Raw genomic sequence first — 18,174 nt, 5'->3', positions numbered from 1 at the left:
AGCTAAGAATCTGGGGAGAAAAAGAGGGCTAGAACTTATAAAGGAGCAAACGGGAGAGGAAAAAGCTGCACAAAGAGAGAGCCTTGTAGATCAGCATAAGTTCCCCCTCCAGTATTCAGCAGAGTACAGGTCAGCTCATGTGTGTGAGGAAATTCAGCAAGGGTAGAGAAGGAACAACCTGAAAGGATGAGAGGAAACCTCCCACATAGAGGATCCACCCTAGTGACAGAACAAAAGGATGGACAATGCATCCGAAGTTCTGGCTAGTCTGGGGGCTCGCTGTGGGACTGTTATCTGTCTCATTTGTCTCAGAGCATAGACAGGACTCACAAATTTGTTTTGAAGCTGCACAGTGTTGATTCTTCAAATCCAAGAATATGGTGTATCTCTCAACTATTTGTATCATCTTTAATTTCTTTCATCAGTGTCTTATAGTTTTCTACATACAGGTCTTTTGTCTCCTTAGATAGGTTTATTCCTAGATATTTTATTCTTTTTGTGGCAATGGTAAATGGGAGTGTTTCCTTAATTTAACTTTCAGATTTTTCATCATTAGTGTATAGGAATGCAAGAGATTTCTGTGAATTAATTTTGTATCCTGCTATTTTACGAAATTCATTGATAAGCTCTAGTAGTTTTCTGGTAGCATCTTTAGGATTCTCTATGTATAGTATCAGGTCATCTGCAAACAGTGACAGCTTTACCTCTTCTTTTCCGATATGGATTCCTTTTATTTCTTTTTCTTCTCTGATTGCTGGCTAAAACTTCCAGAACTATGTTGAAAAATAGTGGTGAGAGTGTACAACCTTGTCTTGTTCCTGACCTTACAGGAAAAGTTTTCAGTTTTTCACCATTGAGAACGATGTTGGCTGTGGGTTTGTCATATATGCCCTTTACTATGTTGAGGAAACTTCACTCTATGCCAAATTTCTGGAGGGTTTTTATTATAAATGGTGTTGAATTTTGTCGAAAGCATTTTTTGCATCTATTGAAATTATCATATGGTTTTCATCCTTCAATTTGTTAATATGGTGTATCACATTGACTGATTTGAATATACTCAAGAATCCTTGCATTCCTGGGATAAACCCCACTTCATCACAGTGTATGATCGTTTTAATGTGCTGTTGGATTCTGTTTACTAGTATTTTCTTTAAGATTTTTGAATCTATGTTCATCAGTGATATTGCCCTGTAGTTTTCTTTCTTTGTGATATCTTTGTCTGGTTTTGGTATCAGAGTGATGGTGGCCTCATAGAATGAGTTTGGGAGTGTTCCTCCCTCTGCTATATTTTGGAAGAGTTTGAGAAGGATAGGTGTTAGCTCTTCTCTAAATATTTGATAGAATTCGCCTGTGAAGCCATCTGGTCCAGGGCTTTTCTTTGTTGGAAGATTTTTAATCACAGTTTCAATTTCAGTGATTGTGATTGGTCTGTTTACATTTTCTATTTCTTCCTGGTTCAGTCTCAGAAGGTTGTGCTTTTCTAAGAATTTTTCCATTTCTTCCAGATTGTCCATTTTATTGGCATATATTTGCTTGTAGTAATCTCGCATGATCCCTTGTATTTCTGCAGTGTCAGTTTTTACTTCTCCCTTTTCACTTCTAATTCTATTGATTTGAGCCTTCTCCCTTTTTTTCTTGATGAGTCTGCATAATGGTTTATCAATATAGTTTATCTTCTCAAAGAACCAGTTTTTAGTTTTACTGATCTTTGCTATTGTTTCCCTCATTGCTTTTTCATTTATTTCTGATCTTATCTTTATGATTTCTTTCCTTCTGCTAACTTTGGGGTTTTTTTGTTCTTCTTTCTCTAATTGCTTTAGGTGTAAGGTTAGGTTGTTTATTTGAGATGTTTCTTGTTTCTTAAGGTAGGATTTTATCACTATAAAGTTCCCTCTTAGAAATGTGTTTGCTGCATCCCATAGATTTTGGGTCGTTGTGTATTCATTTTCATTTGTTTCTAGGTAGTTTTTGATTTACTCTTTGATTTCTGCAGTGATCACTTCGTTATTAAGTAGTGTATTGTTTAGCCTCCATGTGTTTGTAATTTTTACAGATTTTTTTTCCTGTAATTGATATCTAGTCTCATAGTGCTATGGTCAGAAAACATACATGATAAGTTTTCAATTTTCTTAAATTTACCAAGGCTGGATTTGTGGCCCAAGATATGATCTATCCTGGAGAATGTTCCATGAGCACTTGAGACGGGAGTGTATTCTGTTGTTTGGGGATGGAATATCCTATAAATATCAATTAAGTCCTTCTTGTTTAATGTATCATTTAAAGCTTGTGTTTCCTTACTTATTTTCATTTTGAATATCCTGTCCATTGGTGAAACTGGGATGTTAAACTACCTTACTATGATCGTGTTACTGTCAATTTCCCCTCTTATGGCTGATAATATTTGCCCTATGCATTGAGGTGCTCCTATGATGGGTACAAAAATATTGATAATTGCTATATCTTCTTCTTGGATTGATCCCTTGATCATTATGTAGTGTCTTTCTTTGTCTCTTGTAATATTCTTTGTTTTAATGTCTATTTTGTCTGATATGAGAATTGCTACTCCAGCTTTTTATTTTTTTACATCTTTATTGGAGTATAATAGCTTTACAATGGTGTGTTAGTTTCTGCTTTATAACAAAGTGAATCAGTTATACATATACATATATCCCCATATCTCTTCCCTCTTGCATCTCCCTCCCTCCCATCCTCCCTAACCCACCCCTCCAGGCGACCACAAAGCACCGAGCTGATCTCCCTGTGCTATGCGGCTGCTTCCCACTAGCTACCTACCTTACGTTTGGTCGTGTATATATGTCCATGCCTCTCTATCGCTTTGTCACAGCTCACTCTTCCCCTCCCCATATCCTCAAGTCCATTCTGTAGTAGGTCTGTGTCTTTATTCCTGTCTTACCCCTAGGTTCTTCATGACATTTTTTTTTCTTAAATTCCATATATATGTGTTAGCATACAGCATTTGTCTTTCTCTTTCTAACTTACTTCACTCTGTATGACAGACTCTAGGTCTATCCAGCTCATTACAAATAGCTCAATTTCATTTCTTTTTATGGCTGAGTAATATTCCATTGTATATAAGTGCCACATCTTCTTTATTCATTCATCTGATGATGGACACTTAGGTTGTTTCCATCTATGGGCTATTGTAAATAGAGCTGCAATGAACATTTTGGTACATGACTCTTTCTGGATTATGGTTTTCTCAGGGTATATGCCCAGAAGTGGGATTTCTGGGTCAGATGGTAGTTCTATTTGTAGTTTTTTAAGGAACCTCCATACTGTTCTCTATAGTGGCTGTACCAATTCACATTCCCACCGGCACTGCAAGAGTGTTCCCTTTTCTCCACACCCTCTCCAGCATTTACTGTTTCTAGATTTTTTGATGATGGCTATTCTGACCAGTGTGAGATGATATCTCATTGTAGTTTTGATTTGCATTTCTCTAATGATTAATGATGTTGAGCATTCTTTCATGTGTTTGTTGGCACTCTGTATATCTTCTGTGGAGAAATGTCTATTTAGGTCTTCTGCCCATTTTTTGGATTGGGTTGTTTGTTTTTTTAACATTGAGCTGCAAGCGTTGCTTGTATGGTTTGGAGATTAATCCTTTGTCAGTTGCTTCATTTGCAAAAACTTTCTCCGATTCTGAAGGTTGTCTTTTGGTCTTATTTATGGTTTCCTTTGCTGTTCAGAAGCTTTTAAGTTTCATTAGGTCCCATTTGTTTGTTTTTGTTTTTATTTCTATTTCTCTAGGTGGTGGTTCAAAAAGGATCTTGCTGTGATTTATGTCACAGTGTTCTGCCTATGTTTTCCTGTAAGAGTTTGATATTTTCTGGCCTTACATATAGGTCTTTAATCCTTTTTTAGCTTATTTTTGTGTATGGTGTTAGGGAGTGATCTAATCTCATACTTTTACATGTAGTTGCCCAGTTTTCCCAGCACCATTTATTGAAGAGGCTGTCCTTTCTCCACTGTACATTTCTGCCTCCTTTATCAAAGATAAGGTGACCATATATGTGAGGGTTTATCTCTGGGCTTTCTATCCTGTTCCATTGATCTATCTTTCTGTTTTTGTGCCAGTACCATACAGTCCTGATTACTGTGGCTTTGTAGTATAATCTGAAGTCAGGGAGCCTGATTCCTCCAGCTCCATTTTTCGTTCTCAAGATTGCTTCAGCTATTTGGAGTCTTTTGTGTTTCCATACAAATTTTGAAATTTTTTGTTCTAGTTATGTGAAAAATGCCAGTGATAGTTTGTTAGGGATTACATTGAATGTGTAGATTGCATTGGGTAGTAGAGTCATTTTCACAATGTTGATTCTTCCAACCCAAGAACATGGTATATCTCCCCATCTATTTGTATCATCTTTAATTACTTTCATCAGTGTCTTATAATTTTCTGCATACACGTCTTTTGTCTCCTTAGGTAGGTTTATTCCTAGATATTTTATTATTTTTGCTGCAATGTTAAATGGGAGTGTTTTCTTGATTTCACTTTCAGATTTTTCATCATTAGTGTATAGGAATGCCAGAGATTTCTCTGCATTATTTTTGTATCCTGCTCCTTTACCAAATTCATTGATTAGTTCTAGTAGTTTTCTGGTAGCATCTTTAGGATTCTCTGTGTATAGTATTATATCATCTGCAAACAGTGACAGCTTTACTTCTTCTTTTCCGATTTGGATTCCTTTTATTTCCTTTTCTTCTCTGATTGCTGTGGCTGAAACTTCCAAAACTATGTTGAATAAGAGTGGTGAGAGTGGGTAACCTTGTCTTGTTCCTGATCTTAGTGGAAGATCCACTTAGTGATCTTAGTGGACAGGCTTTTCACAATTGAGGATGATGTTGGCTGTGGGTTTGTCATATATGGCCGTTATTATCTTGAGGAAAGTTCCCTCTATGCCTACTTTCTTCAGGATTTTCATCATAAATGGGTGTTGAATTTTTTCGAAAGCTTTCTCTGCATCTATTTAGATCATCATATGTTTTTTCTCCTTCAATTTTTCAATATGGTGCATAACATTGATTGATTTGCATCTATTGAAGAATCCTTGCATTCCTGGAATAAACCCCACTTGATCATGCTGTATGATCCTTTTAATGTGCTGTTGGATTCTGTTTACTAGTATTTTGTTGAGGAATTTTGCATCTATGTTCATCAGTGTTATTGGCCTGTAGTTTTCGTTCTTTGTGACATCCTTGTCTGGTTTTGGTGTCAAGGTGATGGTGGCCTCGTAGACTGAGTTTGGGAGTGTTCCTCCCTCTGCTGTATTTTGGAAGAGTTTGAGAAGGATAGGTGTTAGCTCTCCTCTAAATGTTTGATAGAATTCGCCTTTGAAGCCACCTGGGGCTGGGCTTTTGTTTGTTGGAAGATTTTTAATCACTGTTTCAATTTCACTGCTTGTGATTGGCCTGTTCATATTTTCTATTTCTTCCTGATTCAGTCGTGGCAGTTTGTGCATTTCTAAGAATTTGTCATTCCTTCCAGGTTGTCCATTTTATTGGCATAGAGTTGCTTGAAATAATCTCTCATGATCTTCTGTATTTCTGCAGTGTCAGTTGTTACTTCTTTTTCATTTCTAATTCTATTGATTTGAGTCTTCTCCCTTTATTTCTTTATGAGTCTGGCTAATGGTTATTCAATTTTGTTTATCTTCACAAAGAACCAGCTTTTAGTTTTATTGATATTTGCTATCATTTCCTTCATTTCTTTTTCATTTATTTCTGACCTGATCTTTATGATTTCTTTCCTTCTGCTAATATTCTGATTTTTTTTCTTCTTTCTCTAATTGCTTTAGGTACAAGGTTACATTTTTTATTCGAGATGTTTCCTGTTTCTTAAGGTAGGATTGTATTGCTATAAACTTCCCTGTTAGAACTGCTTTTGCTGCATCCCATAGGTTTTGTGTCATCGTGTCTCCATTGTCAATTGTTTCTAGGTATTTTTTGATTTCCTTTTTGATTTCTTCCGAGATCAATTCGATATTAATTAGTGTATTGTTCAGCCTCCATCTGTTTGTATTTTTTACAGACCTTTTCCTGTAATTGATATGTAGTCTCAAAGCGTTGTGGTTGGAAAAGACACTTGACACAATTTCAATTTTCTTAAATTTACCAAGGCTTGATTTGTGACCCAACATATGATCTATCCTGGAGAATGTTCCTTGAGCACTTGATAAAAATGTGTATTCTGTTGTTTTTGGATGGAATGTCCTATAAATATGAATTAAGTCCACCTTGTTTAATGTATAATTTAAAACTTGTGTTTCCTTATTTATTTTCTTTTTGGATGATCTGTCCATTGGTGAAAGTGGGGTCTTAAAGTCCCCTACTATGAATGTGTTACTGTTGCTTTCCCCTTTTATGGCTGTTAGTATTTGCCTTATATATTGAGTTGCTCCTATGTTGGGTGCATAAATATTTACAATTGTTATATCTTCTTCTTAGATCGATCCCTTGATCATAATGTAGTGTCCTTCTTTGTCTCTTTTAATAGACTTTATTTTAAAGTCTATTTTGTGTGATATGAGAATTGCTACTCCAGCTTTCTTTTGGTTTCCATTTGCATGGAATATCCTTTTCCATCCCCTTACTTTCAGTCTGTATGTGTCTCTAGGTCTGTAGTGGTCTCTTGTAGACAGCATATATATTGCTCTTGTTTTTGTATCCATTCTGCCAATCTGTGTCTTTTGGGGGGAGCATTTAGTCCATTTACATTTAAGGTAAATTTCAAAATGTATGTTCCTATTCCCATTTTCTTAATTGATTTGGGTTTGTTATTGTAGGTCTTTTCCTTCTCTTGTGTTTGTTGCCTAGAGAAGTTCCTTTAGCATTTGTTGTAAAGCTGCTTTTGTGGTTCTGAACTCTCTCAGCTTTTCCTTGTGTGTAAAGGTCTTAATTTCCCCATCAAATCTGAATGAGATCCTTGCTGGGTAGAGTAATCTTGGGGGCAGGTTTTTCTCCTTCATCACTTTAAATATGTCCTGCCAGTCCCTTCTGGCTTGCAGAGTTTCTGCTGGAAGATCAGCTGTTAACCTTAAGGGGATTCCCTTGTGTGTTATTTGTTGTTTTTCCCTTGCTGCTTTTAATATGTTTTCTTTGTATTTATTTTTTGACAATTTGATTAATACGTTTCTTGACATATTTCTCCTTGGGTTTATCCTGTATGAAACTCTCCGTGCTTCCTGGACTTGATTAACTATTTCCTTTCTCATATCAGGGATATTTTCAACTATAATCTCTTCAAATATTTTCTCAGTCCCTTTCTTTTTCTCTTCTTCTTCTGGAACCCCTATAATTCGAATGTTGGTGCATTTAATGTTGTCCCAGAGGTCTCTTAGACTGCCCTCAGTTCTTTTCATTCTTTTCTCTTCATTTTGCTCTGCAATAGTTATTTCCACTATTTTATCTTCCAGGTCACTTATCCGTTTTTCTGACTCATTTATTCTGCTATTGATCTCCTCTAGAGTATTTTTACTTTCATTTATTGTGTTGTTCATCGTTGTTTGTTTCATCTTTAGTTCATCTAGGTCCTTGTTAAATGTTTCTTGCATTTTGTTTATTCTGTTTCCAAGATTTTGGATCATCTTTACTATCATTATTCTGAATTCTTTTTCAGGTAGACTGCATAGTTCCTCTTCATTTATTAGGTCTGGTTGGTTTTTATCTTGCTGCTTCATCTGATGTGTGTTTTTCTGTCTTCTCATTTTGCTTGTCTTACTGTATTTGGGATCTCCTTTTTGCCGGCTGCAGGTTCATAGTTCGCGTTTTTTTCGTGTCTGTCCCCAGTGGCTAATGTTGTTTCAGTGGGTTGTGTGGGCTTCCTGGTGGATGGGACTAGTGCCTCTGTTCTGGTAGATGAGGCTGGATCTTGTCTTTCTGGTGGGCATTCCACGCCTGGTGGTGTGTTTTGTGGTGTCTGTGGACTTATTATGATTTTAGGCAGCCTCTCTGCTAACAGGTGGGTTTGTGTTCCTGTCTTGCTATTTGTTTGGCATAGGGTGTCCAGCACTGTAGTTTGCTGGTCGTTGAGTGAAGCTGGGTGCTGGTGTTAAGATGGAGGTCTCTGGGAGACTTTTGCCATTTGATATTATGTGGAGCTGGTAGGTCTCTTGTGGACCAGTGTCCTGAGGTTGGCTCTCCCACCTCAGAGGAACAGCAGTGACTCCTGCCAGCACCACCAAGAGGATTTCATCCACATGGCTCAGAATAAAAGGGATAAAAAGTAGAAAGAAAGAATTAGTAGAAGTAGAAAGAAAGAAAGAAAGAAAGAGAGAAGGAAAGAAAGAAAGAAAGGAGGGAGGGAGGGAGGGAGGAATGAAGGAAGGTAGGAAGGAAGGAGGGAAGGAAGGAAAAAAAAGAAATAAAGAAAGAAGATAAAGTAAAATAAAGTAAGATGAAATATAATAAAGTTATTAAAATAAAAAATAGTTATTAAGAAAAAAATGTAAAAAAAAACGGACAGATAGAACCCTAGGACAAATTCTGGAAGCAAAGCTATACAGAGAAAATCTCACACAGAAGGATACACATACACACTCACAAAAAGAAGGAAAGGGGAAAAAATCATAAATCTTGTTCTCAAAGTCCACCTCCTCAATTTGGGATGATTTGTTGTCTAAAGGAGGGAAGGGAGAGAAAGAAAGAAAGAAAGAAAGAAAGAAAGAAAGAAAGAAAGAAAGAAAGAAAGAAAGAAAGAAAGAAAGAAAGAAAGAAAGAAAGAAAGAAAGAAAGAAAGAAAGAAAGAAAGAATATAAAGTAAAATAAAATAACGTTATTAAAATAAAAAATAATTATTAAGAAAAAAAACCGGATGGATAGAACCCTAGGAAAAATCGTGGAAGCAAAGCTATACAGACAAAATCTCACACAGAAGCATACACATACACACTCACAAAAAGAGGAAAAGGGGCAAAAATCATAAATCTTGCTCTCAAAGTCCACTGCCTCAGTTTGGGATGATTCGCTGTCTATTCATGTATTCCACAGAAACAGGGTACATCAAGTTGATTGCGGACCTTTAATCCGCTTCTTCTGAGGCTGCTGGGTGAGATTTCCCTTTCTCTTCTTAGTTCTCACAGCTCCCAGGGTCTCAGCTTTGGATTTGGCCCCGCCTCTGAGTGTAGGTCGCTGGAGGGCGTCTGTTCTTCGCTCAGACAGGACGGGGTTAAAGGAGCAGCTGCTTCGGGGACTCTGGCTCACTCAGGTCGTGGGGAGGGAAGGACACGGAATGCGGGACGAGCCTGCGGCGGCAGAGGCTGGCGTGATGTTGCACCAGCCTGAGGCAAGCCATGCGTTCTCCTGGGGAAGTGGTCCCTGGATCCCAGGACACTGGCAGTGGCGGGCTGCACAGGCTCCCCAGAAGGGTGGTGTGGATAGTGACCTGTGCTCGCACACAGGCTTCTTGGTGGTGGCAGCAGCAGCCTTAGCGTCTCATGCCCGTCTCTGGGGTCTGCGCTTTTAGCCGTGGCTTGCACCTGTCTCTGGAGCTCCTTTAAGCAGCACTCTTAATCCCTCTCCTCGCGCACCAGGAAACAAAGGGGGAAGAAAAAGTCTCTTGCCTCTTCGGCAGGTCTAGAGTTATGCCCGGACTCCCTCCCAGCTATCCGTGGTGCACTAACCCACTGCAGGCTGTGTTCACGCCACCAACCCCAGTCCTCTCCCTGAGCTCCAATCGAAGCCTGAACCTCAGCTCCCAGCCCCCACCGCCCCGGCCGGTGAGCAGACAAGCCTCTCGGGCTGGTCAGTGCTGGCCGGCACCAGTCCTCTGTGCGGGAATCTCTCCACTTTGCCCTCTGAACCCCTGTGGCTGTGCTCTCCTCCACGGCTCCGAAGCTTCCCCCTTCCACCAGCGGCTGTCTCCACCCCTGAAGGGGCTTCCTAGTGTGTGGAAACCTTTCCTCTTTCACAGCTCCCTCCCACTGGTGCAAGTCCCGTCCCTATCCTTTTGTCTCTGTTTATTCTTTTTTCTTTTGCCCTACCCAGGTACGTGCGGAGTTTCTTGCCTTTTGGGAGGTCTGTGGTCTTCTGCCAGTGTTCAGTAGGTGTTCTGCAGCAGTTGCTCCACGTGTAGATGTATTTCTGATGTATCTGTGGGGAGGAAGGTGATCTCCGTGTCTTACTCTTCTGCCATCTTCCCCTCATCCTCCAGCTTTCTTTTGATTTCCATTTGCATGGAATATCTTTTTCCGTCCCCTCACTTTCAGTATGTATGTGTCTGTAGGTCTGAAGTGGGTCTCTTGTAGACAGCTTATATATGGGTCTTGTTTTTGTATCCAGTCAGCCAATCTCTGTCTTTTGGTTGGGGCATTTATTCCATTTACATTTAAGGTAATCATTGATATGTATATTCCTATTACCATTTTCTTAACTGTTTTGGGTTTGTTATTGTAGGTTTTATCCTTCTCTTGTGTTTCCTGCCTAGAGAAGTTCCTTTAGCATTTGTTGTAAAGCTGGTTTGGTGATGCTGAATTCTCTTGTCTTTTGCTTGTATGTAAAGATTTTAATTTCACCACTGAATCTGAATGAGAACCTTGCTGGGTAGAGTAATCCTGATTGTAGGTTTTTCCCTTTCATCACTTTAAGTATGTCCTGCCCCTCCCTTCTGTCTTGCTGAGTCTCTGCTGAAAGATCAGCTGTTAACCTTATGGGGATTCCCTTTTATGTTATTTGTTGTTTTTCCCTTCCTGCTTTTAATATTTTTCTTTGTATTTAATTTTTGATAGTTTGCTTAATATGTGTTTTGTTGTGTTTCTCCTTAGATTTATCCTGCATGGGACTTTCTGTACTTCCTGGACTTGATTAACTATTTCCTTTCCCATATTAGGGAAATTTTCAACTATAATCTCTTCAAAGACTTTCTTAGTCCCTTTATTTTTGCCTTCTTCTTCTGGGACTCCTATAATTCAAATGTTGTTCCATTGAATGTTGTCCCAGAGGTCTCTGAGATTGTCCTCTGTCTTTTCATTTTCTTTTTCTTTATTGTGCTCTGCAGTAGTTATTTCCACTGTTTTATCTTACAGTTCACTTATCCGTTCTTCTGCCTCAGTTATTCTGCTATTGATCCCTTCTAGAGAATTTTTAATTTCATTTACTCTGTTGTTCATCACTGTTTTTTAGCTGTTTAGTTCTTCTAGTTTCTTGTTAAAAGTTTCTTGTATTTTCTCCATTCTATTTCCAAGATTTTGGATCACCTTTACTATCATTATTCTGAATTCTTTCTCAGGTAGACTGCTTATTTCCTCTTCATTTGTTTGGCTTTGTGGGTTATTACCTTGCTCCTTAATCTGCTGTGTGTTTGTCTGGCTTCTCATTTTGTTTTTCTTACTGTGTTTGGTGTCTCCTTTTTGCAGCCTGTAGTTTCGTATTTCCTGTTCTTTTTGGTGTCTGCTCCCAGTGGCTAATGTTTGTTCAATGGGTTGTGTTGGCTTCCTGGAAGAGGGAGCTTCTGTCTGTGTTGTGGTGGATGAGGCTGGGTCTTGTCTTTCTGATGGGCAGTTCCGTGTCCGGTGGTGTGTTTTGGGGTATCTGTGACCTTATTATTATTTTAGGCAGTCTCTCTGCTAATGGGTGGTGTTGTGTTCCTGTCTTGCTATTTGTATGGCATAGGGTGTCCAGCACTGTAGCTTGCTGGTCATTGAATGGAGCTGGGTCTTGGCATTGACATGGAGATCTCTGGGACATTTTTGCCCTTTGATATTACGTGGAGCTGGGAGGTCCCTGTTGGGCCAAGTTCCTGAACTCAGCTCTCCCACCTCAGAGGCACAGGCATGATGCCCGGCCAGAGAGCCAAACCCTATCATCTACATGGCTCAGAATAAAGGGGAAAAAAAAAGAAAGAAATAAATAAAATAAAGTAAAAAATAATTATTACAAATTTTTAAAAAATTAAAAGGAAAGAAAGAAGAGAGCAGCCAAACCAAAAAACAAATCCACCAATGATAATAAGCGTTAAAAACTATACTAAAAAAAGGACAGACAAAACTCGAGGACAAATGGTAAAAGCAAAGCTATAGAGACAAAATCACACACAGAATCATATACATACAGACTCACTAAAAGAGAAAAAGGAATAATATATATAAATATCTTTGCTCCCACAGTCCACCACCTCAATTTGGGATGCTTCATTTTCTATTCAGGGATTCTACAGATGCAGTGTAAATCAAATTGATTGTGGAGATTTAATCCGCTGTTCCTGTGGCTGCTTGGGGAGATTTCCCTTTCTCTTCTTTGTTCACACATTTCCTGGGGTTCATCTTTGGATTTGGCCCTGCCGTTGTGTGGAGGTCGCCTGAGGGCGTCTGTTCCCTGCTCAGACATGAAGGGGTTAAAGTAGCACCTGATTAGGGGGCTCTGGCTCACTCAGGCGGGGGGAAGGGAGGGGTACAGAATGTGGGGCGAGCCTGTGGCGGCAGAGGCTCGTGTGACGTTGCAACAGCCTGAGGTGTGCCATGCGTTCTCCCGGGGAATTTGTCCCTGGATCTCAGGACCCTGGCAGTGGCGGGCTGCACAGCTCCCAGGATAGGAGGTGTGGATAGTGACCTGTGCTTGCACACAGGCTTCTTGGTGGTGGCAGCAGCAGCTGTAGCACCTCATGCTCATCTCTGGGATCCACACTGATAGCTGTGGCTCCCGCCCGTCTCTGGAGGTCGTTTAGGTGGTGCTCTTAATCCCCTCTCCTCACGCACCATGAAACAAAGAGACAAGAAAAAGTCTCTTAACTCTTCGGCAGCTCCAGACATTTTCCAGGAGACACTCCCAACTAGCTGTGGTGCAGTAGCCCCCTTCAGGCTGTGTTCACGCGGTCAACCCCAGTCCTCTCCCTGGGATCCAACCTCCATCCTCCGAAGCTGGAGCCTCAGCTCCCAGCCCCCACCACACTGGCGGGTGAGCAGACAAGCCTCTCAGGCTGGTCAGTGCTGGCCGGCACCAATCCCCTCTGCGGGAATCTCTCCGCTTTGGCCTCTGCACCCCTGTTGCTGTGGCCCCGAAGCTTTCCCCCTCTTCCACCTGCAGCCTCCGCCCGCAAAGGGTCTTCCTAGTGTGTGGAAACCTTTCCTCCTTCACAGCTCCCTCCCACTGGTGCAGGTCCCGTCCCTATTCTTTTGTCTCTGTTTTTTCTTTTGCCCTACCCAGGTATGTGCGGAGTTTCTTGCCTTTTGAGAGGTCTGAGTTCTTCTGCCAGCATTCACTAGGTGTTCTGTAGGGGTTGTTCCACATGTAGATGTATTTCTGGTGTATTTGTGGGGAGGAAGGTGACCTCCATGTCTTACTCTTCTGTCATCTTGAATCCCCCATCTCTTGATGGTAAAAAAAAACTTTAGCTTCCTAGGCCCAGTTCCAAAGAGAAAGTTTAATCAGGAAGTGAGAAAATAAACAAAGGAAAACAGTCAAGTAAGAGAAAATAATAGTTTAGCCACAAAACCAAGTCAAGGACTTTTAGTTCCTCCTCAAGGGCTATAGATAATATCCTGAAGCATATCCTTGAGTTGTTTTGCAGCTACTAAAGCCCCTGCCAAGGGGAGGAAGTTAACTACATCTTGACCACCAGCATGTATTCCTCAGATCAGTTGGAACCAGAAGATTAAGGAGTGAGATTCCCGAAACATTGCCTTCTTATCTCATCATCAACCAAAGAACTGTGCATGTGCTGATCACGCACTCTGTGACCCTCTCCCTCACACTGTCTTTAAAAACCCTTCCCTGTTTAGTTTTGTCCTTTTATTTTAGTACTGGTAAATACTTGCCTTCAAGCAGTGGAAGGTATGCAGGGTTCTGGCCCCCTACCCCATTCCTTTACTGCTGTGGGTCTTGCCCCTGGAGCAGACCCTCCTCTTTGCACCCCATGAGTTTCTTTGCTTGTAGTATCTCAGATTTTACATGTTCCATGTCGTGCCACGTAACCCTCTTCAAGATACTGTTTGGAGGGTGGGGGAGATCTGTTTCCCACTGTGACTGGGCTGTGGGGTTCTGACTACCTTGCTTATAGTTTGATAAACTTGTTGTATTCAAAAACTTGAAATGTAGGACGCCATTAAGTGTCTATTTATATTTTTGGAATATTTGTACTACTTACGATTAATGAATAAAAGTGGATTTAAAAAACCCATCCGTGAATGGGAAAAAAAAAAGAAAAACCCTTCCCTGAAAGCCATCAGAATGTTCAGGGCTTTTGAGCATTACCTACTCATTCTCCTTGTTTGGCACCTTGCAATAAATGCTGTACTGCTATACTTTCCTTCACCACAACCCCGTGTCTGTGGATTGGCTTTGCTGCACATTGGATGAACAGACCCAACTTCAGTTTGGTAACAATTTTGGTGACCATGAAAGGACTCCTGCCCTGAGTGGGCATCTCGTTCATGGCACATTTGTCCCTGGCCAGTGACAGCTCTTGGATCCTGTTGGTGGCAGCAGTGGAGGGAGTGTAGGAGGGGGGTGCATGTGGGTAAATGTGAGACCAAGAGACCAGGTTTTTTTTAAACTTTTTATTTTATGTTGGGGTATAGCTGATTAACAATGCTGTGATAGATTCAGGTGCACAGCAATGCAGCTCAACCATACATATACGTGTATCCATTCTCCCCCAGACCCCTCTCCCATCCAGGCTGCCACATAACATTGAGCAGAGTTCCCTGTGCTATACAGTAGGTCTTTGTCGGTTATCCCTTTTAAATATAGCAGTGTTTACATGTTAATCCCAAACCCCTTCCCTCCACCCTTACACCCTGGTAACCATAAGTTCATTCTCTAAGTCTGTGAGTCCGTTTCTATTTTGTAAATATGTTCATTTCTATCATTTATTTTTACATTCCACATATAAGTGATATCATATGATATTTAAGAGACCAGTTTTAACTAAATGCTTTCTTTATTGATTTAGGGCTGAGAAAGCAAGAACAAGGGGGTGGGTGGCTTTAGGATGAGAAAGAGAACAGTTCCGTCAACAAATGGGATAATTTTAAATTTTAAATGTGGATTATTTTAGAACTGACAATGGTGAGGAAAAACTGGTTGAAGATTACAAAGCTAGTTAGGTATCCATTTTATTTTGAAAAATGTGTGTCTTCTGGTGTTCTGTTTTTGACCAAGATTAATATTAACCCATATGTTCTTTTTTGAGGTCCAGGCTTAGCTGGCAAAAAATTAAATGGATTAGGAATTGTTACAAAATAAAATGATATGTTTTGTTCCCAGCCTTCTCCACTTCTCATTCCTTCAGTCCCTATCCTTGTTGTCAATCTCCCTCTCTCCCACACTCTGGATTGTAGACTGCTTCTCAGGACATACCTATTAGTATTCATTTGTCTTATGTTTTCTCAACAACTGTGTAAGGTCTAAGATTTTACCCAGCTTACAAACCTACACGTGAGCCAATGGAGGCTGGCAGAATGACACAAGGACTTAGTGCCCATCAGACAGAATGAGCTTCACTGACATCAATTCCCCTTGCCCCCCAAAATCCAAGGGGGGAGATGTGGATCAGACCAGAAGAGTGCTGCATTTACAGTGGGTTTGTGTCACATCTGAGCACCCCAAGATTAGGAACTCCCCAATCTTTTTTTTTTTGCGGTACGCGGGCCCCTCACTGCTGTGGCCTCTCCCGTTGCAGAGCACAGGCTCCGGACGCGCAGGCCCAGCGGCCATGGCCCACGGACCCAGCCGCCCCGCGGCATGTGGGATCCTCCCGGACCGGGGCACGAACCTGTGTACCCTGCACCGGCAAGCGGACTCTCAACCACTGTACCACCAGGGAAGCCCAGGAACTCCCCAATCTTTGAAAGAGGAATTCTAGCAGATTTGACCAAACTTTGCCCCAGGGAGAGACGTTGTCTTTATTAACCTGCTCAGGAAACAAATCTATCCTCTGCTCTGGAGGACCCTCTATCTTCCAAAGTTGTTTGCTATACAAACGTTCTTGAAACAATAGTCCAGGATAAATGCTGTCACAAGATGTGTAGAAACACTGTGGAGAACTTTTCCCCAACAGTTTTAACTGCTTGGATCTAACTGGTTGTAAAGGTAAAAATTAATTTTATAAAAATACTTGTGTGTATTGAAAAAATCCAATTTCTCCTTTAGAACATGTACTACATTCTGGAATGACTGATCAGTGTAATAAGCAGATTATTAGCATTATCATATTTTTAAACTTTTTACAATTTAATCAATTATATTATCTAATGTCAGTAAGGCTAAGGATGGTCATTTTTTTAAAAAAAAGAAGCTCATTCTTTAACATTTCAAGAAGAGAAGACGAATAACAGATAAATAGGGGAAATGTATGCTTAGTTTCTTACTGCTTTTATGATTATATAAAATAATATTTTTGAATGCTGACAATGCTACTGATGTTATATTTTCAAGAAATGTCAGATTTTCTCATACCTAGGACCTTGAAGAAAAAAACACAGAAAAACTTATTTCTACTTAAATAGAGTAACTTAAAAATTACGTTAATTTCTCACTTAACTTGAGAAATTCTTAGTTTCTAAATTAGACTTTTAAAAAATTTTTCTTTTGGAAAAGTAACAATTTTAGTATCTTAGCTATAATCTATTCTTTTAAGGGCAGATGGAGAGATTATAATTTTGTAAAGATATGAAAATGTCAATTGCTTAAGATTTTAATTCCTTATTAAAACAATCAAATAAATATATGAAAATCTTTGATTTCTGTGTCAAAGATAACTAACCCCTAAAACATAAAATATCACTTTCTCTGATATATTAAGGCAGTGCTGCCTAATACAACTTTCTGCAATGATGGAAATAATCTATATCTATACTATGCAATACAGTAGCTAGTAGCCACTTATGGCTTTTGAACATTTGAAATTAAGAGGGGAGAGAGAATTCTGTTTTTACCTAGTTTTGACTGAAAACGTCTTTTATTGCATGGTTTGCTAACCAAACACCTTTGAATCTTTGTTTTTAGGGTTTTTTACACCACCCAGAGATTTTTACAAAATATTTACATTATGAAATGTGACTGCAAAAGTGAATAGAATTTCTGTCTATATCACTAAAGATCATTGATTTAATAGAGAGGCATGCTAAGAATATATCTAATATTTGTAGGGGGTTGAAACATTGCCACTTAATGAATTCTAACAAAGAAATTCAATATTATAGTCTGTTCCCAAGAAGCTAATAAAAATTTGTTTTGCAAAGATTGTATATATATAGGTCATCAGTAATAATAGGAAGAAGCTTCAGATTAAAATGATCTCACAATATTATGATTTTTCATATAATAATCCAATACATAGTTACTAATTATGTGCCTTTATTATTTTGCTTCAAATATATTTTCAACATAAAAATTAAAACCACATAATAGTAAATATTTGGTGCTAAACAATAAAATCTAAGCAGGACTATTTTAGGCAATCAAATTGGCCATTCTAGGATGGCAATACCATTTCTGGTTAGAATATTTAATATGTTTTTTTAAATTCAGAATGTTCACTTTCATCTTCTGTGTCAATCCCCAGCCATCACTTCCTAAATTTAAGTAAAATCAATTATGAATCATTAAAATTTGTATTTGGATTACAGGAGGGAGAGGTGAATTTTGTTCTGTTATTATTTCCAGAAGCAAAATAACAGAGCTGATCTGGGGAAAAGAGTCTATCCTAGGCATCAAAAGACATAGGTTTTGCCTGGTAAAAATCACTAACAGTTACTTTCTAAATCAAAGTATCCAATATAAAATTGAGCACTTTTAGCTTGCAAAATGTTTGCCATGATTTTTAATAGTATGATTTACATTTATTAGAATAAGGAAATTATGACTGAATCTTGCCTCTTTAGGTGCCATCAGGGCAGTTCTATTTTGGCTTGAAAGCCAGTCTATAAACAAGGATGATTGATATGTATTTGTACTTAGATTTCTAACATTGGTAATATGAAAAGCTGATTAGAAAGTATCCAACAATCAATGATGCAGCTTTCTTTGATCTTGTGATTAAAGAAAGTTCTTACATAATTTATATTGACCTTATCTCATGACCTCTACTTGTTTTAATACTGGTTTGTACTATTACTCTATTATTAATTTAAAATTTCTCCCTAAAGAAAAATATTGTGTCTATGGACCTCTTCAGCATTTGGTGTCAGAATATATCCCTTTGAATTTTAAGATATTTCT

General features: G+C 39.2%; 1 protein-coding gene across 1 annotated transcript in view; it reads left to right on the top strand.

The window, feature by feature from the left end:
• Positions 1 to 18,174, top strand: part of LOC149744256 (uncharacterized) — a 143,830-nt gene that overhangs the window by 98,426 nt on the left and 27,230 nt on the right. The window lies entirely within an intron of this gene.

This window comes from Delphinapterus leucas, chromosome X (genome assembly GCF_059928025.1).
Source record: "Delphinapterus leucas isolate spDelLeu-1000000601 "Yukka" chromosome X, BTC_Dleu_Yukka2, whole genome shotgun sequence".
In the NCBI taxonomy this organism is placed as follows: Eukaryota; Metazoa; Chordata; class Mammalia; order Artiodactyla; family Monodontidae; genus Delphinapterus; species Delphinapterus leucas.
This window is presented reverse-complemented; position numbering and strand designations above follow the sequence as displayed.